At 45.6% G+C, this 27,945-nt stretch overlaps 1 long non-coding RNA gene across 1 annotated transcript in view; it reads right to left on the reverse strand.

The window, feature by feature from the left end:
- Positions 1–12,486: 12,486 nt before the first annotated feature.
- The window catches only part of LOC138498689 (uncharacterized), a 40,692-nt gene continuing 25,233 nt past the window's right edge, over positions 12,487–27,945 (reverse strand). Inside the window, exon 2 of the long non-coding RNA XR_011278836.1 lies at positions 12,487–13,284. This is a non-coding gene — a long non-coding RNA (uncharacterized lncRNA). The remainder of the gene's footprint in view (positions 13,285–27,945) is intronic.

The following is a 27,945-nucleotide window of genomic DNA, read 5'->3' on the forward strand; positions in this document are numbered from 1 at the left end:
GGTAGGATATGATATGATATAATATGATATGATAACGCGCCTATACACAAGTGTTTAAAGTCGCGATGCGGCAAGGGTGGGGGAACAAGGGGAAGACAGAAACAACGATCTTACTAGGCCATGTGACATTGAGATCGTACAAGTGCGGCGGGGATGGAGGAGAGGGAGTGTAGTAGATGGGAATTACAGTAAAAATTAATAGAATAATAAAGCATTAAGTAAAAGTGCGGCCAGCAAGTGCAAGGGTAAGTGCAGACATCAGATCTCAAGTGCTGATAGAGGGCTGTAGGGATACAGAAAAACAGTCCTTAAGTGCAGGGGAGACCTTTTGTACTCTCATGCCAGGTTTTCTCTCCTCTTTGATATGTTTTATCTCAGCCAGTCCTGCTGTATCCTTATCGGGACTTCCTTAGGTGATGTATTTTACACACAGTTCAACTTGACCTTTTGTGAGGGGTCAGTAATTCGAGACTGACAACTGTTTGAAGATTTTTCAAAATAAGCTTTTTTATTTTAAAAGAAAATGTATCACACTTTTCCTACTCTATTGAGGAATTCCCTGCCTATTCTAAAGGTTAAGGGAACACACACTCTATCACAGGATAAATGGCCCTCACACTAAACAACAAACACATAAAATAAAAGGTATGGTAATTCAACAGAACATGAACAATGTGTAGATTTTCTAACTGACCTTCTACAGTCCTGGGAGATTTCCCTTCCCAGGATTTAAAATCACTTCAACAAAACGTTCGACCTTGAAAAGGAAATGTCTTAATGCTGTCCTTAAAGATGTAAAGTTAAAGCAAAAGTACATTAACAAAAAGTTCCAATGGTAAAATTTTCCTCCTTGTAACAAAAGTTCTACTAGCCAAAATCTCCTCCTTTTGGCTGACGTTTTCCACTTTTCACTTCACGCAAAATAGCCCCAATGGTAATCCTGGCCAGTATGCTTTGTCAATCCCACAGGAAGATCTGCCACAGTTCAAAAAGAAAATGCAATATCCACTGTGTACACAGTTTTTGATCAACAGTTAGGATTTCTTTAAAATGGTTTCAACAGTCAAAATGCTATATTTGTCAGAATGACTTCTTACTACTGCTGCTTCTACTTCATCAGGTATCATCTACTGACAACCAAATGTATCTCAGGAATTACTTTGGACTACTGCCACAACTTTAATGACCTTTATACAGACTTTGACCAGGTTGCTTTGACAATGCTTCAACCTCTTCAGGTAGGCTAGGCGCTCTTCCTTCAAACCGTTCTCTTCAAAGGGGCAGTCTCTTAGCCTCTGTTGTCTGTCAACAATGGTAATCTGTGTTTGCCTTCAAGACTCCCATCTTTCTGGCCTTCGCAGTCTTGGGCATTACAGGTTGAGAATACTTCAAAAACGTTCTTCACAAGCAGCCAATTCCCCTTCCCCAATTCTACCTGCACCCTTCTACCAGCATTCAGCCCAACAATTACCCAGACATCTTAGTGCCATTCACTTGGCCTCAGGTAACAGCTGTATACATGTTGGTTTATGGCAATGAACTGTTAATAACTTCACAGTCACTTCGGGGTACCTCTTGGCTTTATGCCATTCCTGTTCTCTTATTCAGTCTTTTGTACTCGATGGGATGAAAGCTATGCCTCTTATACCCAAGAATAAGGTTCACTCTTTCAGGAGGAACCACAATTAGGCACACATGCCCACTCTTTGATGTGTTTTCCAAGCTTTAATGGTGGTTGTGAAATTGTATTCCCATAGAAGCAAAGTATAGAGTTCAGGCCACCTTGGGGAATCACAATAAGGAGCATGCACCCATTTCATTAAGGTAGTTGTCCCATGGTACAAATGTACCTTTAATATTGTCAGTGTTGTGAAATTGGCATCATGGAACGAGACACAGACAACAGGTTCAATAGAACAAAAAGTTAGTATTAATGAAATTGTCATGATGGAGTAAGGCCTAACTTGCCCTATTCTAAGGTGGGATTTCCCTACCTAAAAAGCAAAGGAAAATCTTTGCTAATATGTCAAATTGAAAAGTCTGTATGAGTCCAAAACCTATGCTAGGACAGTTTTTCTGAAGTCCAACTAAGGGTTTCTTAAAACCATTCAACTGAGACAATACAAGACTCCACTCTTAGTATATGGCTGTACCACCTGAGTTCAGGGTAGCGTAGGCAGAGCAGCCAGGCTTATCTTAGGAGGGAGAGAGGGCTGTAGAATCAGTACAAAGAAATTGTAGTACACATATGGTCCAAAGAAACACTGACACACTATTTATTCTAACAAATGAAGGGTTTATTTAAATGCAAGCAGACCAAGGTACATCTTGTGTAAATAAGTACTATCACAGTATATATAAACACAGGATAAAAACACAACACTATGCCCGAAGGTGCACAGACCAAAGCATATAATCTAATTTGGAACACATAACAGTAGTTCTAGGGAAGTCAAAACCAATAGTTACTTTTGGATTACTTACAGTAATACAGGGCGGTAGACCCTAGCAGTTCTACTGTGATGCTCAGCAAGAAATCACAAATTAATTCAACTGGACAATATACTTTTCTGTTCTAGTGAAAATTATAGGAACAGTATAAACCATTAAATATGTTTTTGATAACAGTTATACCAGGTTAGTAAGACCCTTGTTGTATAATATTCAATTACAGTTGCTTTTCAGTTCACAGACTAAGGGAAGCAATAACTTGTGAATTTATTGTTGGATTGCATGCAAGGTAAGTAACAAGCTACCATCAACCTAAAAGGTAAGTATGGCCTAGGCAGAATTATTCTGGACAGGCTAACAGTAAGTCAGTGGAAGCAAGACCCAATTGGGGACACTCAAATATTTATATTCTAACAGGAATAGTACAGTGGAACTAACAACATTACTTTTGGGAAGAGGGGGACCCAATTCACAGGTGAGTAAGTTAACCTCTATCTACTTTCTGTAGGAATGACGAGACAGTTTCTAGAGAAAGTAAGACTTTAAGAATACTTATTTAAGGAGGCCCACAGCTTATTCAAGGTAAGTAAATCCTATATAGACTTTTTAGAATGGCAAAACATATCTAAGGTAAGTAATAATGTTTTGTAGCTATACACTCTCAGAGCTACAGTTACCAACTAATTCATTTACAAGTAAGTAACCTTTCAACACTTGGTTTTCTTTTAACGGCAAGACCCCTTAAATTATCCAGCCCTTCCTAATTCTAGTACATGAGTTCTCTCAGAGGCAGAATAGGGACCTTAGTGGTCTAGGAGCCAGCTGTAGGCAGGGTGAGATGGGGCTAAACTGCAGGAAAGGTTCATAGTTCCAGAGGAAGACTGTTCTAACAGGTAAGTATTTTACTTTGGAGTTAGTTGAGGGTCCAGGCACTTCAGAGAAGACACCCTAGGAGGATTCCAGCAGTGTGGAAAAACACCCCAAAACTACACAAGAATCACAAGAGACTTAAGGTAAGTAAATATCCAAGCCAGCACAGTACCTCAGCATTGAAGATGATTTTGCAGCAGGAGGACTTCATGATCTGTAGCCAAAAACCCAGGCACTGCATTCCTCATCAGGAGGACAGAAGACAGAACCCTAGATTGCATTTTCCGCAGGGTTTGACACAGAAGGCTTCAGGCAAGGGTTTCTTTGTGGCTGGATGTGGCTCTGTGGCTATGGCACCTTTTCAGGAGCACAGATGAAGACAGAATATAGCCGGTTGGATTCACGTCATTTGAAAGGTCCAGCACTCTGGTGAGTGGGCATTCTGGAGTAGATTCAGGTCTCTAGATGTCCAGCAGGATGTCCACAAAGTTTCAGCAAGATTCCGAATTCAGAAGACCATGCACCACACAATGGCTTGAGGTCCCAGGGTATTGGGGTATTGCAGCCCACAAGATTGAGGCACAATGTGGGATATCTCATAATGTAGGTCTTCTTGAGTCTAGTGGGTCTGACCAGGCTCTGAGTCAGGGTTGTCATTTTCGGAGTCCCCAGGTCAGGTTCTGGTTACACAGCAGGCTCTCTGGTTGCTGGAAATTGTCTCAGCTGCGTTTTCTTCATCATCCTCCTTGGTTTTAGCTCCAGTGGTCGACTACCTCTTCAGTTTTCAGAATCAGACTTTTAGGCAGGAACCCAGCTAATCAAACAGCCATGCAACATTCAAACTTAGGGGTTGGCAGTCCTTTCAGGACAGCCAGGCACCCAATTTGAACCGGATTTTCAAAGGCAGGCTGGAAGACAAAGGGCTGCAGAGTATTGGACTCCTCCCTTGCTTCCTGCCTTCACAGACACTCCGGAGCCTGGGCGGGGAATGCACGAGATTCCTGCCGAAGATAAAGTTAACACAAATGATTTTCCCATCCTGGATGTTGGTGGAAGGACCAAGAAACGATAAGGAACATTGAAATGGAAAAAAAAGAAGACGGGATCTTTTTGGTAAAATGAGCACCCATGTGGAAACAGCCTGCAGTAAAGGTGCACCGAATGAATACAACGGTTCACTGTCACCAGCAGTCATTAAAGATAAATTTACCTTGTAACATAAATGTTACATTTAAAATGAAAAGGGGGATACCAAGTATCCCCCCCAAGCACTCCACACAAGGTGGGGGTGCTGGTCTCACCTAATAAAATTTAAAAAGGGATTCCTTCCAACCCTTGGGAATTGTAGTTCTCACAAGGTTAGCCAGAGCAAGTTAAAAGGTGAGCCCCAAGGGAAACCCAGCACCACTAGGCATTATGTGCCAAATGTTGTCAAAGAGGATACAATTAAAAAGACACTTTGGAAAGTCTTAAAATTACACCAATAAAAAGAGTGTGGAAAAAGGTTCTCACTCACTGAGGTAAAAGGAAATATAATCCAGCATTAAACCAAAAGGTTCTGGGGTTGACACAGGTCAGGAAGATTTATCATTGCAATGAACATCTTACCTAACAACATATACTTGACCTCACAACTAAAGCAGAACAATGGTCCTCATTCTATGTTTGCCGGTCCGGAAACAAGGCTGCCGTTAAGCTCACCGGCACCATTGTTTCTGGATCGGGAAACTCCAAGTCTGCATACCGTGGCCGCTGTGCCGCAGAGGTCTGACACTGCCGGGCGAAGCGGCATGGTAGGCAGACTGTTCATGGAAGAACCATTGCTAACGGTGCCGGTGCTTCCGTGTCCCCACTCCTACAGATTCCCATAGAACTGTATGGGAATGGCGCCTGACTGCCTGGGCCAGCGGACTCATTATGGGTCCGGTGGCAACCCACCGGTAGTACCGGCAGGGCTTCCGCCGGACCCGTAATGAGGCCCAATGTGTTAGGATGTCAACCATAAACTAAATAGTGTTCCAAAAGTAAAGTTATGACCTATTTCAGCCATTTTCTCCCAATGTCAGTAAGTTTTTTAAAATGTTCAATTTACATAATTTACATTATTTTGAACTTGAAGCAACACTATTCCACACTTTTGTAAAGGTCAAAATGCCCTTGCCTGAGTTCAATGCAGTTTCAGGGCAAAACGTTTCAGGGTTCTCTTCCCCAAGATCAATATAACAATATGACATAAAAAGAAGTCTTTTGGAACTTTGGTTTCGTATTTCGACAGTTCTTTACAACTTAGGGTTACCTTCACCAAGTCTGGTATCCACCAATGGTTGGTTTCTTTCTTCCACAACAGCAAACTTCATTGTTAGCATATAGGGGTTGGCTGGTCTTGGTGCACTTTTACACCACACAGTACACCCATTACAGGTCACGCATCCAGGAACCTGTCATTCACCTGTCATTCACTTTCACCAGTTCCTGATTCAATTAATAGTAGTTCTCTGGTGTGGGCTGCTTTTAAGGCCCTAAGCAGAAATCCCCTTCACCTAAAACCGCATTTAAACAGTTCCACCAAAACAGCTAGGCTTTTGATTTGCTGGCACATGTGTGGCAAGCAGTTGAACACTGCATTGAAAAAAACGCCCTGTGTTTGCTTCATTTTCATCTGCATAACTAGAAGTTATGCCCTGCATCCAGAACGGTGCTGCGTCTGTTTTTCTTACATCTGGAGAACAAGAAGTATGCACGACTACCATATTATTATTTGTCTCATTGATAAATCACATAAGGGGCAAGGGTTTCTGCATTACAACCCGACACAGCTTTTGTTTCCCTTTGATGTGAACCATTGCGCTCAAATTACTGCAAATGAAAGAAATAGCGTGGCTTTTTCTCTTATCTATGTCAGCCTCAAAGAAATCCTGTGCATTATCCAATGTGTCCATGAACCAACAGTACATGCAAAACCCCTACAAAGGACTAATTGAAAGACAAGCCCTGCACATGTGTAAATCTGTTCTTTGGAAAATAAGGAACATTTTTGTTTAAAAGTCAACATCAAATGACAGCTTTTGTTTGCACAGAAATGTCTCTGAATATGTGCGGGTGGGGGTTTGGTTACACAATGTACATTATATTGACCCCAAAAGATTTGGTTACCTTGGAAAAGACTCAGAAACTGTGAAACATTCCACAATGGCATGTGATGTGGCCGAGAGTGTGAGGATTCTCCGCTCTACCAGACTAGCAGGCATTACTGGAAGAGGGTACAAAGGAAGCCAGTGTGACTAGTGCATGACCAAGAAGTGCGATTTCCTCCAGAACCCAATCTGAAGGAGGAACTGTCAAACTTCAAAGGGCATCATAAAAGTCCTTTGTTGCAAGCTGAGCCAGGAGGAGACAGTTTGCTGTGGGGGTCTGCACCGCACACATATGTGACAAATCCTCCCCATTGACATTAAAGGGCTTCTTCATTTTAAGACACTTTCCCAGCACCCTGAATAAGTAGCAATTTTGTATTATGCTAGTTTTCCATGTGATTTTTAGACGAATGTAAAGAGACCAAGTGCATGTTTCTAGCACTTTGTGAACTGAAATGGCCAGGAAAGCCATGTTTCTGGCTGAATTATAAATGGGACAAATAGTAAACTTGGGGGAAAGATGCAAAATGTAATTAAGAACATGTGTAATCATGGGCAGATTTTTAACTATTATGCATTTCATGAAAAGGGCCAAAATGTGCCAAAGGGCAATGCTTCCTCACCCAGAGCCAGCGATCGGTTTGTGCAATTCCATGTGACCCAATGAATCTGCATATCTACTTCTTATGGCAGTGGCTAGAATGAGTCTGAGGTTTTGATCCATAGCTAATTTTTGTTAAAAAGTAGACTTGAGAGACAAAGAAAGGTTGTAAATGCAAACACACAAATGATGCTCTTTTACCTAAACCAATATGCCCAGAGGGAGGTGAGTGGGATGGTAGGCTGTCCCATCCCAGGATAGGAGTAATTCCACAGTGCTTCCCCCCAGATAGTGAAATAAATGATGTCATTTGAGCTATATAAAAGGGACACACAGAGACACAAGGGATCCATCCCATCTACAGCAAGTTACACAGATTCCATATCCAGGCACACACAAGAATCCAGGGAGAAAGGAGAGGAGGCAGCTGATCCCATTCAAGAGAGTGCAGAGACTAGACCTTTCCTAGCTGACCCCATCTAGGAGAGCGCAGTGACCAGATCCCTTAGCCTAGCTGTAAAGAGTGACCAGAGACCTCACTGGCTTTCCAGAATCCCAAACTCAAACTTACATTGTAAGTAGCAAATAACCTCAGTCCCAAACTGTATATCCCTCTCTTTTGAATCATGCATCTCATAGAAAACCCCATTGAAAGTCCCAAATCACCAGTATAATCCACTCACCTTTCCATAGACAAATCTGTATTAGCCTGTGTATGTTAGTTTATTCCTTTTATAAATCTTTCAGTTCTCTGTATAAATCCTTAGCATTATTTTCAAGTAAATTAAATAATTCCCCTATAAAGAGATTCACGGTGTGAGTTGGTTGAAATTCAAAATTAACCACCTTGTGCCAAGTGCCTTTCTTTAATAACTATAGTCATTAAAATATAACATCAATAGAATTCGTCTTTGAGTAACAAAAACTGAATTTTCCTGTGTACTGTGTGCGTTCCCACGAATTCCCAATTTGCATCTGTCTCATAGAAAAATCCAAACCGTAGTCCCATTGAGAACCATCCCTTCTGTCAGAATCCTATCTGTTATGTGCCTTGGTCCTTATCTTTAAAAACGATTTCTGATTTTGACAGATAAGCCTTTTCTTGGCAGCCTGTCATCACCAATCCCATGGGAAAATGAAATTCCCATTTGCCGTGTGTGTTTTCTTTTGCATTTGGTTTCTTGCCCAAAATCGATTTTCTTATCTTGTGTTCATGTTGCCTTGGTGCCCTGCTCAGTAGTCTGTAAGATTCCATATCTCTCGAGAGTAGCAACATGAATTTCTTTTCTAGGTGTTCTACCGTGGTTGTAAGCTGCTGTGCGAGTAACAAGTAAATTCCGATTGTGCAGTTTTGCTCATAAATCAGGTTTTCATTTTCTTTTCTGGCCTCCCATCTTGGGGTGGTGGGCTGAATTCTGAATCTGATTTTTCCCTCTTTCTCCCGACTCCTCACCACTGCCTTCCATCCAAAAAGAATTAAGTTAGCAGATGTTTGGGGGTGAGTGTTGCAGGGGGAGTGCTTAACCCTAGTACCATTAATTGCTTTAAAATCATTTTTCCTGTTTTTCCATTAAATATTCATGTGAATTGTGGAGATTTTGAACTGTGTTGTAGGAATCTTTGCACTTGTATTGCTACAACATTGGTGGCTGCTGCCCAATTGTTTGATTTTGCTTTTACTTTCATTAAACCATAAAATTAAGAAATATCATATAGATACACACCGGCCTGGTTCCTAGTCCATTGTGACACGGGGTGCTTGTGAAGGTTGGGTGCGAGATGGATTGGGGACCTACTCAAATAAAAAAAACGTGGTTTATTAAAGATAGAAAGCGTTTTCATTGTGCGCCCCATTCATTGTCAGGGGAAGGAGTCCCTGGCTGGAGTGTGCTGTGTTATAAAACCGTTACACTGGTCTAGGCTCAGTTTTAGACCACACGGTCCACCCATTACAGGTCACGCAACCAAGAACTACCAAGTCTCCTAACGCAGTTCAATATTCAATCAAACAAGTATTTTCTCAAATCTAATTCCTTGACTTTCACATATTAGTGGTTTCTCGACCCTGACTTCAACTTTGCATTCAGGATCTTTCATTTGCCTGAACTTTCTATTGGCTTACAGTTAATTGTGCCATAGAGCTACTGGGTTGTTCTTTCCTTTCACTTTAATTCAACAGGTGCATGTTTTGCTTATTCCATTCAATTCAATATTCAATGTATGCCTTTTTGCCTATTTCCTCTCATTCAGTGTTCAATAAATGCATCTTTGCTTAGTTCATTCAATTCGAAATTAAATAAACAACACTTTGCTAGTTTTCTTTCAATTTGGTATTCAATAAACACAACTGTGCTTCTTTCATTCAGTTCTGTATTCAATATAAGCAACTTTGTTTCTTTCATTCAGTTCAGTATTCAATTGAGGCAACTTTGCTTCTTTCATTCACTTTGGTATTCAATGGATGTAACTTTGTTGCTTTCATTCATTCCGGTATACACAACATTGCTTCTTTACTTAGACCGCTACTACACGTACAGTCTTGTGGAGCGCCCCAGTATGGCCTCTGCAGCTCCTCATAACAGCTTCTCCCCCTTTCCGGAGAAGCCTGATCGCCAGGCGATTCAATTAGCCCACTCTGGCTCTCGTGCGCAGTGTTGCCCTTGCTCTTCGTCAGTGCCTGCTGCTTGCCTTTCCTTGCATGGGCTCTCCATCCTGCACTGTCACTCCAGCAAGACTCACAGGGTCTTGGTCAGTGTTGCAGCATCTCAGCCCTTCTGGCTCCTGCACAACTGCTTCTGCTGTGTATTTTGCTTTCCTGGCTTTTCCCCACTGCAGCAGCATTCCTCCTCTTATACATTACCAAAGTGGGGAGAGTACCTGTTGTCTATCACTCTCAGCTGTCTCTTGATTGTCTCAGTGCTAGAGGGTGGAAAGTATGTACTGCTCAAAACCCACAGATGGTTATTTCTTCCTCTTCTCAATACTCTTATGTATCCCAAGAGGGGAATAAAGAGGAAACACCTTATAATTACCCAAAAAGGTCAAGAGAGGGTTAGGCTGGTTATTACGAGGATAAAGGGGATAGTGTGCTTTGTCCAAAGATATTGTATCTACAGTCTCCTTGTCTAACATCTCTAGAATAAGAATACATCCTGCCCTCCTCAGGGACAATGGAACATGGTGAACAAAATCCTATAACTACTTCTGGGATAGGGGTTTCCTTCTGCATGGAGTATGTACAATACCATATCTTACCTAAAAGTATCCCAGCTCCAATCCCCAAGGACCCTCTATTCATGTGATCCTTTCTTGCTTTTCCACCACTAAGGGCAGGATCCAAAGGTGATGGCCTTTCCCTGGGCATCTGCATAGAGGATCCGGGAGGGGTGATAAATGTGGCAATACCCCAAGTTTTCTCACAGTGTTCTGTGATGGTCTTCACGGTGTTCCCTTCTCTAAATTAAGGACACACGACCAGTCTTTGAACAAGTATAGTGTTCGGTTATTAGAACCGTGGGTTTAACAGCGTTAGCTTCCAATCCGTGTAAGAAGACTTTCACTTTATATGCGTGTTAAAATTCCATTGTTCAAAGGTTTTTGAATACAGCGGTTCACTTCTACTCACTGAAAGTCTTACACGAGTGGCAAAGGAGCTGGTTACTGTTACTGGTAAGGCTCATACAATGCTTTAGAATGGTTCCTAGTGATAGCCTCGACATCCAAAGCATCGAATGCAAAAGCCTCGAAAAAAAATGCATAAAATAAATGCATTTTTTCCCATTTTTTTTAATGGGGGTCCCTCCCAACCCCTGTTTTTTACCCCTTAAACCCCATTTTAATTTTTTTTTAAAAACCTTTACCTACCAAAAAAATGCATTTTTTTGAGGCTTTTGCATTCAATGCTTTTGCATTCGATGCATTGTATTCAATGGAATCACTGGATACCCTTTAGAAAGCTGTGCTTCACTCACCGGCTTCTGAAGCATTTGCTCTGTGGGCTACGCTGCTTCCCCGATTTCAACTAGAACTTCTACTGCTTCTGGCTCACTGGGGACCCACACCCTTCTCCTGAACAGGTGTCTCCAGTCAGGCCCCACGTCTTGGGAGTTTCCTCTGCGTCCTACCTAGACTTGATGAGTGCTTCCTGTCTCAGTATTCCACAAGAGAGCAGCTCGGCAACCACAGCAATCAAGCTCACATGGGGAAAACCGTTTCTCCAGCACGTCTTCTGCTGCACAGCCTCTGCACTTCAGACTTTGGGACAACAGGACTCTCTCAAAACATGCAGGTAAAATCTCATTCCGGCATCCCTCTTGTTCTATCACTTCTGCTTGGTTTGCCAGCCTCATGTCTTCCTCCTGCTTCCACTGCCACAGCCTGCACTCCAGCTAACATTCCAGCTCCTTCCACTTCTTCCTGCTTTCTCCCCTCAGGGGGCCTTTTATGCATCCCAGGTTCAGCGATAACTTTCAGGTATGAGCTATTAGCCTCAATTGCCTGATTACTGTAATGTCTGCTAGGCTTAATTGCATGACTACATCTGCATGCCTCTTCAGCCTTCTTCCTCACCCCCTCTAGGATTCTGGGACTTGTAGTTTTTTCCAATAGGTTTTCTCATATTTGAATTGTTTTTAAGGGTGGGTTTTATTCCCCTAAGGTTATTAAGAGAGGGGCTATGAAGAGTAGCCTTTACATAGGAAGCTAGTTTATTGAAGACAACATTTCCATATTCCTTTATAGTGTGCCCTTGGGTTTGAGGAAGGTGTTTAGTTTGGGATACCAAAAAGGATCCTGCTATTGGTAAAGTTTGCTCAAATTTACAGCATTAAGGTCCGCAACTCGAGATCTAACAGAGTCATTAACATTACAATAAGCCATTACCTCTATAGGTACCTTGGGAAGAGTATTCCTTCCAGAGGAAAAATACTGTGTCTCATCCCACAGAATCTCCTCAACACCCTGGCCCCTATCTCCTCCCAGGTGATCCTCCCACAATACACCACCCCCAGGGTTAGGATAAGGAAGCGCCTGCCTTCCCCTGGCCACTTGGGAGGACACCTTAGGCAGGGTTTTAGTGAGGGGTCTGTAGGTGTCATAACCAATGTTCCCTCTAACTATTTTTCCCGAAGTGCGGGAATGGTTAGCTTCCGTGTGCACATTATTTTCCATGGGCGCAATTGAATAACGAGGTAAGCCACTTTATGACTGTGTATTTAGTGAGCTAGCATCTCCAAAGAGTTTGGAAGGGAATGTTTCCTTCCCATCCACTGCAATTCTTTGTAAATCGGTGTAAACGGTGCATCATACAACACTTTTGCCAAACACATAGGCTAAAAAAACAAATATTTCATATGTGATTTATAAGAAGAGCTCATCAACCAGTCCAAGACTTCAGGATATGCCATAATACCTACCAAAAGTACTCCTGAGCAGAGAAAAAAACAATAGGTTTATTTGTGACAATTCATTTGTTGACTCTTCTCAGAGACCATGCAGAAAGTGTGTAATGCCATTGAAAAAAAACACTCCTGTTTATTACAAATAACAAATATGGCTCATCACTGATGTGGCTGTCAGAAAATTCAGACCGGATAAAAGTTTTCCAAATGGAATAATGGCAACTACAAGGAACGTGCCAGAAAACATAAGAGTTCATGTGCCACTTTAATTAAGTAATTCTAGGGCCAGGAGAACATGCATCTCAATTAAGTAATTCAAGGGGCAGATTATCATTGCATCACAATAACTGCACCACAGAACTTGATGATGAGAATAAGAATTCCTGGGCCTCTGCTTACTATTCACCTTACATTTTCCTGCGAGTTGTGCCAAAAGTTACTTAAAATGAGTCTTACAGTTTAGAAGCTTATACACTATACCTTTTTACTCCCTAAGAACAAGTAAATGTGCCCAACAAAAATGGGAAAGCATGAACATCAGGAGCCTACACCCTGCTTCTATCCGCAAAGTTCCACTCATATGTTATTGAATCAGTGACCAGCAGAGCAGTGGCATAGGTAGGAATAGTATTACTATACGATCTCAGGAGGAATTTTAAGGGGAAATAACAGGTTTCTTCTGGAGCACCATTGAAGAAAATCACATATCTGCTTTTTAAGTCAATAGCAGCAATGTTCACAGGTACAACAGATTAAGTGTTGTCTTCTTTAACTACGGACTCCTCTTCTGAAATTCCATGTTATCAGTTGAACAAAATGCATTGGGATGCTAGAGGCAATAAACACAAGCACATGATTATATTGAAAAGACCTCAGCAGCTGAGCATGGAAAGAAACAGAAGGTGCAGTCTGCTAGACTGTTACTAGAGTTTCCTATCGTTTATCAAAAAAAAAAACAATTTTCCTTCACAGTACTGTATTGGCAAAACATCAGATTTTTCAACCCATAGGAGTCTTTTCCTGTGCCCTTCCACCTGTATCCCTCCCAGACTACTGTGTTAGCCTCCAATAGTAGTTGACAGGGCTCTATAAAGTGAGGGATTGTAGCAGTAAAACACTCACTGGGATCTTTGCATTCCCACAATACTTTGCAAGCAAAACAGACATATTTAAAGCCTCACCATATTATGTGCAGTTTAAGAAAATGTCATGAAGGAAATTTCATAAATCTGCATGTGCACAATTATTATTAAGTGCATACAAGATCGTTTGCAACATGCCCCACCACTTTAAATTGCTGGCTAGGAATATGTCAGTGCTCAGTCAACCTGTTTTTTGTATAGCAGCGAATTACCATATCACTTGTTAAGGTCTATGCTCCATGGAACTCTGAAAACTTGGAACAGTTGCAAATTATGTGTAAATCATTCTAGTTATCTGAATATCCTTTGCCCTAATGCTATATACGAATCATGTCAGGCATAGCCCATACCCATTATCCCTTCCAGGCCAAGTACATGATAGTGCAATGCTGCGCTCTCCAGTTATATGGTAATGTTAGCAATTCTAAAGTAGGAGACGTTGAGCCCGACATTTGCCTACTCAAAGGCCTAAGAGGGCAAATTAATATTTCAGTTTTATAATGCGTTAACTTGCAAGGTGGCCGCTACAAAGTGTATGTGCGACATTAGTAAAAAGAATAGGAAGCATGGGATAAGGTTCCACATCCAAGTAGCCTGTTTACTTACAGTCAGTAGCCATTATTTGAGCTGACAGTTTGGTTACATAGGGCCTCATTACACGTTGTGCGGTAGGGGATTAACGTTACCGGTAAGGGAATACCAGTATCGTTAAATACCCAAGCCAATTACGACCCGGATAACCTCCTGAAGCATGCACGTGAACACATATTCCTGCCACGGACTGCCCAGGAGATCCCAAACACCAAAGTTGGCTTCTATTCACTGGCAGGCATCCCAAGTTGCATCTGTGCCATTGACTGTACCCAGGTGGAATTGGTGGTCCCACATCACAATGAAGTAGTTTACCGAAACAGAAAGCAATTCCACTCTATCAATGTCCAAATGGTATATGACGCAAACAAGATAATCACACATTGTTGTGCCCGATTTGATTCAATGGTCCTGCGGAACTCAACCATACCACGCTACATGGAGCGACAAGCCGGACAACGTTTGTGGCTACTTGGTGAGGAGCAGAGCAAGCACATGGCAGTGTGATTGGGGCGGAGAGATACATACTCCACCTGGGTGTGATTGGGGGGGATACATACTCCACCTGGGTGTGATTGGGGGGGAGATACATACTCCACCTGGGTGTGATTGGGGGGGGAGATACATACTCACCTGGGTGTGATTGGGGGGGGAGAGATACATACTCCCCCTGGGTGTTGACTGTCATCCATAGGACAAATGGACATACAGATGTACGCCAATGTCCATGAGGGAAGGACACAATGTACTTGAGCAGAACCCACATGCAATTTGAAGGTGCACAACATTGAGAACAATCCAGGTTTCCAAATATGACACATCCATCCACATCCACATTGCACATCATGCCACACCACATATTACACAAATCAGCAACATGGCGTCAAGACTGTAATACAGAATTAGCGCAGCACAACATCAATACAGCTATGCGCCCTTGAATGCACGCAAAGGGATCACCCCTAGCCATAGCACTGGCCAACACACCTCTAGCACCACTGAAGTGATGCTTCACAGCATGGCAACATCAATGTCAGAATGGCAGTACACTAGCAGTGTGGTACCAAATTTGCCTGGGCCCAGGGACACCTAAGACCTGGCCTCACCCAGGACATGTCAATTACTGTCGGAAGCATGCATCGGGCATGTCCACTTGCAGGGACGAGCTCACCTTTGCACATTGCAGTCACACAGAACGTCAGCATGCATGCTGGGAATCGTGGATGTCAATCACAATGCAAATTCGATTAGTGTGATATGTACAGACCGCACTTGAGGTGAAAAGTAACAGGTCCCCATTCTTCCACCCATACAGGTGATGCTGGCTATCCCCTGAAGAGGTGGCTCCTTACCCCTGTACAGAACCCACAGAACAGGCACGAAGAGGACTACAATCGTGCACATACCCGTACCCGTGTCGTGATTGAGCAGACATTTGGCCTTTTGAAGACACAGTTCCGGTGCATAAGCAGGTCGGGTGGGGCTCTCCTGTACGGCCATGAGAAGGTGGCCAAGATCACCATGGCATGTGTCATGCTGCACAATATGTGTATCAGACAGAATGTGCCACTGCCCCCTGACGTTGAAATGTGAACACCTGATGAAGATGATGATGGAGATGAGGACGGAGGGGACGGGGATGCTGGTCATGCAAGAGGCGATGCCCAGGAGGGGCGCGATGTGCGACAGCATCTGATCAACCAAATATTCTGAGACACACGGTTCAACTCAGTAGGATGGATATGGGTATTAGTGCACTGGTGTCTGTGATGAAGCGCACAATGGACCCTGTCCCCAATAAAGTACACATACACAATGACGAAGTCCAAGCCTGTGTTTTAACTAGTCACCAGTGTATTAAGGTATAATGATATGTAAAAGGTGCATGTCCACAACTATCCCACCACCCTTTCCCCAGCCCTCCCCCCACAACACTCCAGAAACACCCTTTCCCCCCTGCCCCCACAACACTCCTGAAACACCCTTTCCCCCCTCCCCCCACAACACTCCCAAAACACCCTTTCCCTCCTCCCCCCACAACACTCCCGAAACACCCTTCCTCCCTCCCCCACAACACTCTCGAAACACCCTTTCACCCCTCCCCCCACAACAATCCCGAAACACCCTTTTCCCCCTCCCCCCCACCACACTCCCGAAACACCCTTTCCCCCCTCCCCCCACAACTACCCCATGTGTGGCTTGCACAATGCTGGTGTCCTGCTGCACACGTGCCAGTTAGATCCTGCTGTCCCTAATTCCCATTGCCACCACCACCATTAGGAGGTTGGGAGGGTCTGCGCCTCATGGTGCGCATGGAGCGGCAGAGGGGGCTTGTCTGCCTTGAACTTGCAGATGATGAAGTGGCTGTTTGTCCCTGTGGTGGTGGTGGGAACTGGCGGTCCATCGCGTCCGCTATGCGTGTGAGGACCTGCCTCAGTTGGCCAATCTCCACACACAGCCTGTTGGTACAGGCTTCCATCGCCTCCCTTGATGCCTAGCACTCTCCGTGACCTCCCCCTGAGACGGGCAGCCTCTTCCACATGCTGCCCAACCAGCACTGTAATGTCCTCCTGGCGCTGCCTGATGGTGGCCAGGTCATGGCCACTGTGGCCAGCTCGTGGTGTGGCTGCTGCACCTTCCTCAATGTCATGGACATCAGGTGAGGCCACCGGTGGGCTCCAGCACCCTCCTGTATTCTCCTCGCCAGACTGGCCATGTATACTGTATCCTGGTGTTGGCCGTGGAGATGCTTCTGGGCTTCCTGGGGGGTGGGGGTGTGCATTTGCATTGTGACCTGACTAGGGTCCTCCACATCTGACAGGGGCGCTGTGGCTGCTGCCTCACCAGTTGACAATGTGGCAGCCGAGGGTGGGCCCTCCGTGGGTGTAACCTGTGTTGGGGGGGTTTACATCAGTGGGTGTGGCAATTGTTGCTGGCGTAGATTGCGGTATTGGTGCAGTGGCGCTCTTGCGATGTTTGCCCCTATGCACGTGCTCACTCCTCACTGTGCCCCTTGATGTGGTGGGGGTGTCTCCTGTCTCCTGTGCCCTGGATTTTTTCTAGGCAGGGGGAACCTGAGTCGCTGTGACAGGTTCTTCGCTTTCTGCATGTGAGCCTGTGGGGGGCAAAGAGGGGGATGTCATTGGTGATGATTCAACATGCTTCATGCAGATTCAGTTCATCATGCTGTTCTGTGCATTGGGACTTCATTAATGGGTATTCAGGTGATGGGGCTGTTGAGTGGGTCTTCCATGCATGGGTCTGTGTGGCATTTGTCTGTGGTGATGCGTGCATGTGTGTGTGTTTGGGTGTGACACTCACATGGGCAGGGTTGTGTGCATGTGTGTTTGTGGCCGCATCCATGAGGTGAATCTGGGCTCACATTTGGGGAGTGCCTCACCGTTCACAGTGCATTGTTCCATGTGTACACTCACCTCCATCTGATGCCGTGGCCACGCCATGCTCCATGCTCCCGACTCCCTCAATGGATTCCACGCCAATCATGCTGGCGCAGGTCTCCTCCCACTCCTTCAGTTTAATTGGTGAATCAGCACCAACTCCTGTGGCCATGGCCTGCTGGCGATTCGCCGACAGTATGCTGCGGACCCAGAGGCGGAGATCGTCCCACCGCTTCCTGCACTCCCTAACGGTGCGGGTGGTGGTGCCCACCGCACTCACTTTCAGGGCGACCTCTGCCCAGATGGCCTTTTTCTGGATCAGGATCTCCCGCCGCATGTCATTGGCAAATACCACATCAGAGTTTGCTGCAAGGGTCTCTGTCAGCATTATGAGTTCCTCATTTGTAAATTTCTCTTTACGCTGGCGGTCTTTTTATTTTTTATGGCCTTTGGCATGGTGAGGGGATCCTTGGGGTTTAGGGATGTCACTGGTGTCGAAACAGGACCTGGGGGTAGAGGATGGCAATGGATTGTGTTTTTAAATATGGCCGCCATGCTTTTTCCCATTCCTGTGCGATGACGCTATTTCCGGTTCCGCTATTTAACGGTGACCGCTAATAGCGGTGACCGCTATTTACATGGTGCAGGAGGTCGGTAGTGCTATCAGCGCTTTCGTCGGTGCCACTTAGGGTTTTTTTGGGGTCTTTAACAGCCTAGCGGTAGGGTCATTACCGGCATGGCGCTATGCTTGTGTCCGTGTACTCGTAATGGTACGCAATTAGCGGCCTCTTGCCAAGGCGGACACGTTAATAGCGCCATGCCGGTAAATGCCATTTTTTACCGCGTACCGTGTAATGAGGCCCATAGTCTGGGTGACACTTTTGCTAAGGCACCTTGAGTAACAGAAATTCTTGTGCTTGAACGTCATTCATATTATAACAAGCATAAAATAAGTGGATGTAGGTACTAGTCTGGTAACCTTTCGCAGAGCCAAGCAAGGCAGAGTCAATTGGGGTCATTACGAGGTAGGAGGTAACCATGCTGCTATTAGCGGCATGGTTACCCCCTTACCGGGTACTGGGTTCGGGTTCCTTGAATGAGGAATTACCGGGCCATTCCGACCTTGGAGGGCCCGGTAATTCCTCATTCAAGGAACCCGGACCCGGTACATCCCCATTCCCATTCGAGCCCCCATAGGGCTCAATGGGAATGTTGAGCATTCTAACAACGGGCCCGTTAATAACGGCCCCCGTTGTTAGCATGCCGGGATGCTCGGGGGACCCGCTAAGGCCGCCTGGTAAAACAGCCGGCACCGTTAACCCCTTACCGCCAGGATCGGAATGACCCCCAATGTTGTCTGACAATATCTGAATGTGTCTAGGGTGGAGGTTCGAGTCATGAGGTCGAAGTGTGGTAGAGTCCAGTATAGGTGTCATGTGTGGAGAGGGAAGATAATTTGGTTAATGTGTGCAGGCATATCTTAGTTGTATTTTCTGTTCATGGAGCCACATTTTCATATTCGTTTTTAAACTCTTGTGAGTGTATTATATGTTTAGGTTTTTAAGGTCAAGCTTGTAGAGTTGGGCAATCTACATAGGCTAGATCAAAATATCAAGACTAGTTAGTATAATTTAGATATATTTTAAGAGAAAGCAAATGTTGGGTAACGGCTATGACTTGTGTCTTGTTAAATCTATTGGAATAGATGGGAATTGGCTGTGTGCGCTGCTAAAATTCTTCTGAGCGGCACCCAGAAGGAAGCTGTGCAAGCGCACATGCGCACAGCTTAGAAGGAACATTAGTCATAACCCCTAGATCCGTACGCTGTTTGACAAGCACTAAAACCTGGCATCTGCCTTGGCGTCTGGAGCAACGGCGCCAGAACGGTTAGGGCACTACATTTCCCAGTTGGCCTTGGTTTCTGTCCCTGCTATTAACGCATTCCATCATGCGTTTCAGGCCTCGCTTGAAGGGACTTCCTATTTAGGCCATGCCCCCTCAAACGCTGTTGCTCCTAAACCGTATTATCACAGTAGCAGCGTTCTGTGGTGTAAACCTGTTTTTGCTTATCTCCTCGATCTTGACTCCTGCCCGCTTACCTGACCTTGCCTTTGGATTTTGGTTTTGTATTTGACTTTTGCTCTTTGGCTCTCATCTGGTATACGAACACGGACTGCTCTCTGGACTTCTCCTGCACACCATTTACTAGTCTGCCTGCTGGCTTCCTATCCCGCTCCCGCTCGTTATTTAGAGCGCAGTTCTCTTTGGGTACTCTCTCAGCTTTCGAGCTACATTGTAACACAGGATTGCGAAGCCAGTCGCTTTCGCTGTGTTATACGTTCTGCACCTGACTCCTGTGTTTATTTCTCGTTCCATGAGAAGCTCTGCTGTTTGTTCTGCATACACATCCTTGGATTTATATGAACGCTGCCTTCACTATATTGGACGCTCTGCTGCTTCAGTGAAGGTAGCTTTTCTTTATTATTTGGACCTGTTGCACTACCCTGGACGCTCTGCAGGTGTAGGTAGTGCATAAAGGAAGCTCTGCTGACCTTTTTTGGATTGTGTCTACACTCTCCCTTAGTGGCGACCTCATTCTGCCCGGGTCAGGGATTCCCTCCAAGGTGTGACATTGCTACCAAGAACGCCTTGGTGATCTCCAGTGGATTGTATTCTCCCTTCCCTTCAGTAGCGTCCTCGTTCCGCCTGGGTCAGGGACTCCTGGTTACCATCTGAACCTTCCTTCCTGTTTTGCATCTTGGACTTCTTCTGGATTCCTCCAGGACTCCACCTTGTGTCCTGACACAAGTAGGTATAATACCAGTCAAGGGACACACACAGGTAAACCTAGGGGTTTATGGGGGTGGGAGATTGGCATATGTGCCAGAAAAAGGACAACACTGTGTAATGGTTGCCTTGTTTTTCTCCCTTCTAGCTCTGCTGTTGTCCCGCCTTTTTTCCCGAGCCCTTAGCCTGACAGGTTATACTACCCTGCAGGCCGTGCTCTCGGGAAGAAAGTCTAATTACTTAATAGGCATGAGATCGGGTTGGTTATTCGGACCAGCGACAGACTCCACGGAGCATGACAGATTTAGGAGCCTACACTGGTGCCCGTCTGTCTATCATGGATCCGGGGGCAGACCCCATGGCCGCCATGATGCAGACCTTTTCCTCGCTCCGTACAGACATGGCAGCAGCACATGCCTCCTTGCACTAACGCATAGATGTCATGCAGAGCCTTGTACACGCCCTGCCCACGGACAAAGAGTTCGGGGATGGTCCCGCTGTAGCACCCCGACCTGTCCCTCCTGTGCCCCAGCCCAGCTTGGCCACAGTGGTGCTGCCAGGTCCTTTTCCATTGGCTCCGCAGGAACGATTTACAGGGGACCCTAAAACTTACAGGACAATCATCAACCAATGCCGCTTACACTTCTTGTGCCGTCCCTTGGCATTTCCTAATTTCACCACTAAAGCGGCATTCATACTCTCCCATTTGGGGAGTCGGATGGCACGGCATTGTACGATTTTGATGCCTTGTTAACAGCTGTGACCAGGTTTTTGATGCCAGGTACAAGGCACAAGCGTCTGATCTGGAGTTCTTAGCACTGACCCAGGGTAAGCAGTCTTTATTGTCTTACCTTGCCCGTTTCAACCAATTAGCCGCTGAAACCTCTTGTCCCAAACAGAAAAAGGTGGCGGTTTTCTACAAGGGCCTTTCTGACTAACTCAATGACGCCTTGTCCGTCGTTCCTTCTATCCCGTCTGTTTTTCCTGATCTTTTAGATCTGGTACTGCAGGTGGACGCCCCCCTGCAACAGAGGCGTGGAGAATGCCGGCACGCTGATATACGGTCTGACAAATATGAGACAACACCTGCCTCTAGCGATGTAGAACCCATGCAGATAGGGGCTGTCAAAGGTCCTCTTACGAAGGTCAAAAGGGAACGACGGCTTCAGAACAATCTCTGTCTCTACTGTGGACAGACTGGGCACTTTATGCGTGCATGTCCAAAGCGTCCCGTCAAGAGTGCAGGAAACGCCAAGACCCGTCCTTGAATCGAGCCAGCAAGACGGGTCGGCTATCAGATGGCTCTCTTCCATGTCCTACTGCCAGGCATATATATCTTCCCATGTCCTTTACTCTACCTAACGCCCAGGGTTTTACCAGTCCTGTTAAGATTGACTCTGGAGCAACGGGTAACTATATAGATGAACAGGTAGCTGAGACATACCTTTGTTCCTTTGGGTGGGTTCCTTTGTCCATTAAGGACAAACCTGAAGCGGTCCACGCGGTGGACGGTTCCTGTCTGGTGTCTGGTCAGGTCACCAAATGAACCCAACCTATGCTGATGAGCACGGCGGAAGGACATACGGAATATGTGATTTTCGACCGTATTTCTGCACCCCAGTTAGGGATTATATTAGGCCTCCTGTGGTTACAGAAACACAATCCAGCAATAGATTGGATTAAGCAGATGGTCTCCTTTTCCTCTCCGTCTTGTACGGTTGATTGTTTCCCTGTCCGGGACGGGCCTCTCTCCTCTCTGTGTTTGACTTTGATATCAAGCACACAAACCGTTAATGCTACCTTCCAGGTCACCACTCCTGTATTGCCTTCAGTGTACCAAGACCTGGCTGACTATTTGATAAGGGCCTGTCGGAACGGCTTCCGCCACATCAGGTTTACGATTGTCCCATAGACCTAGTACCCGATGCTGTGCTTCCTCATGGTCGTATTTATTCCTTGTCACGACCGGAAGAGGCCCAATTAAAGGCTTACATCGATAAAGCATTGCCACTTGATCACATTAGACCGTCCCGTTCTCCCGTCGCCTCCCCGATCTTTTTTGTTCCAAAAAAGGAAGGGGATCTCCGCCCTTGTGTGGATTGCAGTGCCCTTAACGCGGTAACCGTAAAAAAACAGTATCCGTTGCCTCTCATCTCTGAACTAATGGACCGGCTCACGTCCGCCAAAATATTTACGAAACTGGACTTGAGAGGGGCGTACAATCCGGTTCGAATGCGAAGAGGCGATGAGTGGAAAACGGCCTTTAAAACCAAGAACGGACTTTTTGAATATATGGTAATGCCATTTGGCTTATGTAACGCCCCTGCCACTTTCCAACACTTTGTCTACGACATCTTTCGGGACATTTTGGATATTTACGCCGTCATTTACCTGGACGACATATTGATTTTTTCCGAGACCAAGAAACAACACGAGAAACATGTATGGGAGGTATTACACTGTCTACGGGAGCATGGTCTCTATGATAAACTGGAAAAACTTGTTTTCCATGCTTCCTCTATAGAATTCCTGTGATTCGCGATTTCTTCTTATGGGGTTCACATGCACAATGCCAAAGTACGTGCTGTATTGGACTGGCCTACGCATACGTCTCTTAAAAGTATGCAGTCCTTCCTGGGATTTGTAAACTTTTATAGGTGGTTTATTGCATCCTTTTCCTCGATCGTGGCACCTTTGACGCGCCTCATAAGCCCTTCCGTTCCTTTCTGTTGGGACTCTCAGGCTCAGAGCGCGTTTCAAACGCTGAAAGAAGCATTTACCACAGCCCCGGTTCTTCTGCACCCTGATCCCTCTCTTCCTTTCATTGTCGAGACAGATGCTTCAGCCGTCGCTTTAGGGGCTGTCTTATCACAGAGATGTCCCACAACTCAACAACTACATCTGGTGGCCTTCTATTCCAGGAAACTAACACCCCTTGAGAAACATTACTCGATCATGGAAAGGGAACTTTTAGCCATTCGGCCAGCCTTCAGAGAATGGCGACACCATTTATTGGGGGCTAAGCACCCCATTGCGGTGTTTACAGACCATCGCAACCTACATGATCTTTCTACGGTAAAGTGTACCAATTCTCGGCAAATCCAACGGCATTTGTTTTTCACCCAGTTCAACTTTACCGTTTCATACCGTCCTGGTCCCTTACATGGCAAGGCTGATGCCCTCTCACGTATCTGAGACGATGAATCGACACCTAAATCCATTCATCCCATCCTGCCCAAAGACGCCGTGGTTTGTGTGTGTGCAGCAACTGGCTCTTTGCTCGAGGATATCTGTCATTGGGTGGTGGGCCATGCCCACTCTCTTCGAACGGTCCAAGCGTGCTTGGTATGGGGGTTACCCTACATAAAGGAACGTCTATATATCCCAGATGTTCGAACCAGGCTACAAGCCTTATGCTGGTCCCATGACACCCGACTAGTGGCCCACCCAGGACAAACCAAGATATACGATCTACTATATCGATGGTGTTGGTGGCCTAATATGAAAAGGGACGTGGCCGATTACGTATCCAAGTGTGCTGTATGCACGCAATGCAAAAACATGCCCGGTAAACCCATTGGACTTCTACAGAGGATGCCCATTCCACCACATCCTTGACACACAGTATCTTTGGATTTTGTGGTAGAACTACCTCCAGTTCAAGGCCTGACAATGATCCTAGTGGTCGTGGACACTTCTACCAGGATGGCCTGGTTAATTCCCTGTCAAGGGGTTCCCTCTGCACCTGCTTTGGCCAAATTATTTTTTGATCATGTGGTCTGGTTTTTTGGTTTCCCACTGGTTCTCGTTTCCGACCGAGTTCGCAATTTACCTCGTGATTCTGATTAGCCCTTACCAGATTACTTGGCATTGACGTGCGCCTGTCTTCTTCCTACCATCCCCAGACCGACGGCCAGACAGAAGGCCTTAACGCCACTATGGAACAATACGTTCGCTGTCTTTGCCTCCATATCAGTCGGAGTGGCTCTTGGTTCTGGGGACTGCTGAGTTTGCACACAACAATGTTCCTCATGCATCTGTTGGCTGTTCGCCTTTCTATTCTATGTACGGCCAACATCCGCGGGTCCTGCCGACATCCTTTCCTCCGGTTGCATGAGTTCCCGCAGCCAGATGACAGGCCGCTTATTATTATCCATTCGCGCAGCGGTATCACAACACCTATTTAAGGCACAAGACCGCATGAAGATGCAAGCTGATAAAGGCTGTGTACCGGCTCTGGACTAAAATCTTGGAGACAAGGTCTGGCTTTCCACCTTACACTTGCGCATTCCTGGCAAAAGCAAACTTATACCTCGTTATGTGGGCCCCTACCCAATCATGAAATGCATCAATGCTGCAGCATTCCGCTTGGGCATTCCTTCTCGTTGGAGAATCCTCACTGTGTTCCACGTCTCCCTGCTATGCCCGTTTGTACCCGGCACTCAGTCGGTTACCCGGTGCTCCTGCTCCCTTGATGGTACATGGGGAACTGGAGTATGAGGTGCAGGCCATCCCGGACACCCAGGTCATCCGGGGCTCCCGTTACTATCTGGTAGACTGGAAAGGCTACAGCCCTGAGGACCGCACTTGGGAACCTGCTACCAACATCCATGCCCCGCGCCTCTTACTGGCTTTTCTCAGGGCTCAGGGTCGTGAAACTGGGGGCCGTCCATCTTTGCGGGGGGGGGGGTACTGTCATAATCCCTAGATCCGTATGCTGTTTTACAAGCACTAAAACCTGGCATCTGCCTTGGCGTCTGGGGCAACGGCACCAGCACCGTTAGGGCACCACATTTCCCAGTGGCGTTGGTTTCTGTCCCTGGTACGAACGCATTCCATCATGCGTTTCAGGCCTCGCTTGAAGGGACTTCCTATTAAGCCACGCCCCCTCAAACGCTGTTGCTCCTAAACCGTATTATCACAGTAGCAGCGTTCCGTGGTGTAATCCTGTTTTTGCTTATCTCCTGGTATCTTGACTCCTGCCCGCTTACCTGATCTTGCCTTTAAATTTCGTTTTTGTACTTGACTTTTGCTCTTTGGCTCTCATCTGGTATACGAACACGGACTGCTCTCTGGACTTCTCCTGCATGCTGTTTACAGGTCTGCCTGCTGGCTTCCTATCCCGCTCCCGCTCGTTGTTTACAGCGCTGTTCTCTTTTGGTACTCTCTCAGCTTACGAGCTACATTGTAACACGGGATCACGAAACCAGTCACTTTCCCTGTGTTACACGTTCTGCACCCGACTCCTGTGTATTTCTCGTTCCACAAGAAGCTCTGCTGTTTGTTCTGCATACACATCCTTGGATTTATATGAACGCTGCCTTCACTATATTGGACGCTCTGCTGCTTCAGTGAAGGTAGCTTTTCTTTGTTATTTGGACCTGTTGCACTACCCTGGACGCTCTGCAGGTGTAGGTAGTGCATAAAGGACGCTCTGCTGACCTTTTGGATTGTGTCTACACTCTCCCTTAGTCGTGTCCTCGTTCCGCCCGGGTCAGGACTTCCCTGCATGGTGTGACATTGCTACCAAGAACGCCTTGCTGATCTCCAGTGGATTGTATTCTCCCTTCCCTTCAGTAGCGTCCTCATTCCGCCCGGGTCAGGGACTCCTGGTTACCATCTGAACCTTCCTTCCTGTATTGCATCTTGGACTTCTTCTGGATTCCTCCAGGACTCCACCTTGTGTCCTAACACAAGTACATATACCACCAGTCAAGGGACACACACAGGTAAGCCTGGGGGTTTATGGGAGTGGGAGATTGGCATATGTGCCAGAAAAAGGACACCAGTGTGCAACGGTTGCCTTGTTTTTCTCCCTTCTAGCTCTGCTGTTGTCCCGCCTTTTTGCCCGAGCCCTTGGCCTGAGAGGTAATACTACACTGCAGGCCGTGCTCTCAGGAAGAAAGTCTAATTACTTCATAGGCGTGAGGTCGGGTTGGTTATTCGGACCAGCGACAGACTCCATGGAGCACGACAGTGTGAGTCTTAACCTACCATTTCCCTAAAGACCTGAATTCCCAGTTCCCTGTTCCTCTCTTACTTCTGCTTCTCCCACATTCTTAGCAGGTCCACCAATTTCCCAGTCCCAGAGTGGGTCATTGAGACTGAAATCTCCATAGACCTATGAATCACAGGGGGAATATGAAACTTCTCTTCTCTTTTTGTAAGTAATAGGGTTGTCCTTAGTTCTTAGTTTATTTTCAGTCACATGAAAAATCCATTAATTAAACCATGGGAATTCATTACCTAGAATCAAAGATGTAGGAATATCAGGTATTACTGACACTAATAATGAACTATTCCTTCCCAGAATGGTAACATCAAGGATGGTTAATGGATGTTTTTCTATTTGACCATGTACACAATGTATTTATTTGTATTCCACAGCTTTCCAACTAGAGGGAAGAAGATTATCTTTTGTAGCCGAACATTTAATTCCAGTGTCTAGCTGGGTCCAAATTGTTTTTCCCTGGAATATAACAGGGATTCCATAATTCGTTTTCTCTCCAGTACACTTTATTTTATCAGGTTTCTTTCTTAACCTTTTCTTATTTTTCTTCCCCTTCAAGAGAGATTTCTCTGGGCTTTCTGTTGGCATTTCACTGGGTTGGACATCGAGAATACTCGCATAAAATGGTTCAACCCTCATCCCCTTATCTTATCCACCCTGAATGGAATCCTTTAACATTGGTGGGGTGGGGAGATACATTTTATTCAATTGGCAACACATCACCTGCTGACAATACTCCCCACAAGAAATACATAATTTTTGATCCAATGGCAGGGTTGAGGGAAGAATAGATGGTATATCTTCCTCAGATATTCCCTGTTTTGGGGGTCGATAACCGATGGCAAACCCAAAATACTGCCATGAGAGAACCAATTCCTCTGCATTGTCGTCTGTCAAGGAAGTTGCTGACCATGATAGAATATCTTCCTCAGACGGGATGGGAACATTATCCAACGAGGAGGTCTTAAAAGTTTGAGACTGAAACTTCACAATTCTGTTTCTAAAATGTTAGAACTTTCTCTAGCTAACGGAAAGGCATGAACTTTATGATTTTCTCTGCCTGGAGTTTTTTCTAAAGAGACCTCTGTTAGCTGTTCCCATGTTCCATCACTCTTGTTGCTGTCATCTGGTACACCCATAGTTTCAAGTGCATTACAATTTCCTGTTCTTGCAGAGAGAGGCATTTCAGAGAGTGTGGGGACCTCTAGAGGTTTGCTCTCTTCCCGTATTAAGCTTGACTCATTCTGTGGGTAACTGGATTCAGAGATGTTCTCAACTGGATTCAGAGATGTTCTCTGTCTCCCAGTGTGAGACAGGTGAAAAGAATTCTAAGGACCCCCCTCACTTCCAATTGTTTTTCGGGATTCTCTCCATCTCCCTGCTTATTATTAGACTGTGGCAGCGATTCCCATGGGGTTTCATGTACCATCAGTCCTACCAGCTCGCCTCGCTTACTTGGTATCAGTTGATGTGACAAATTCAAAAGGGTGATTTTTATTTCTTGTTCACCAAACATCAGAGGTAGCACCATTAGCATTACCTTTTGTCTCTCTCCACTTATG

This window comes from Ambystoma mexicanum, chromosome 5q, assembly GCF_040938575.1.
Source record: "Ambystoma mexicanum isolate Mex_15411 chromosome 5q, UKY_AmexF1_1, whole genome shotgun sequence".
Classification (NCBI taxonomy): Eukaryota; Metazoa; Chordata; class Amphibia; order Caudata; family Ambystomatidae; genus Ambystoma; species Ambystoma mexicanum.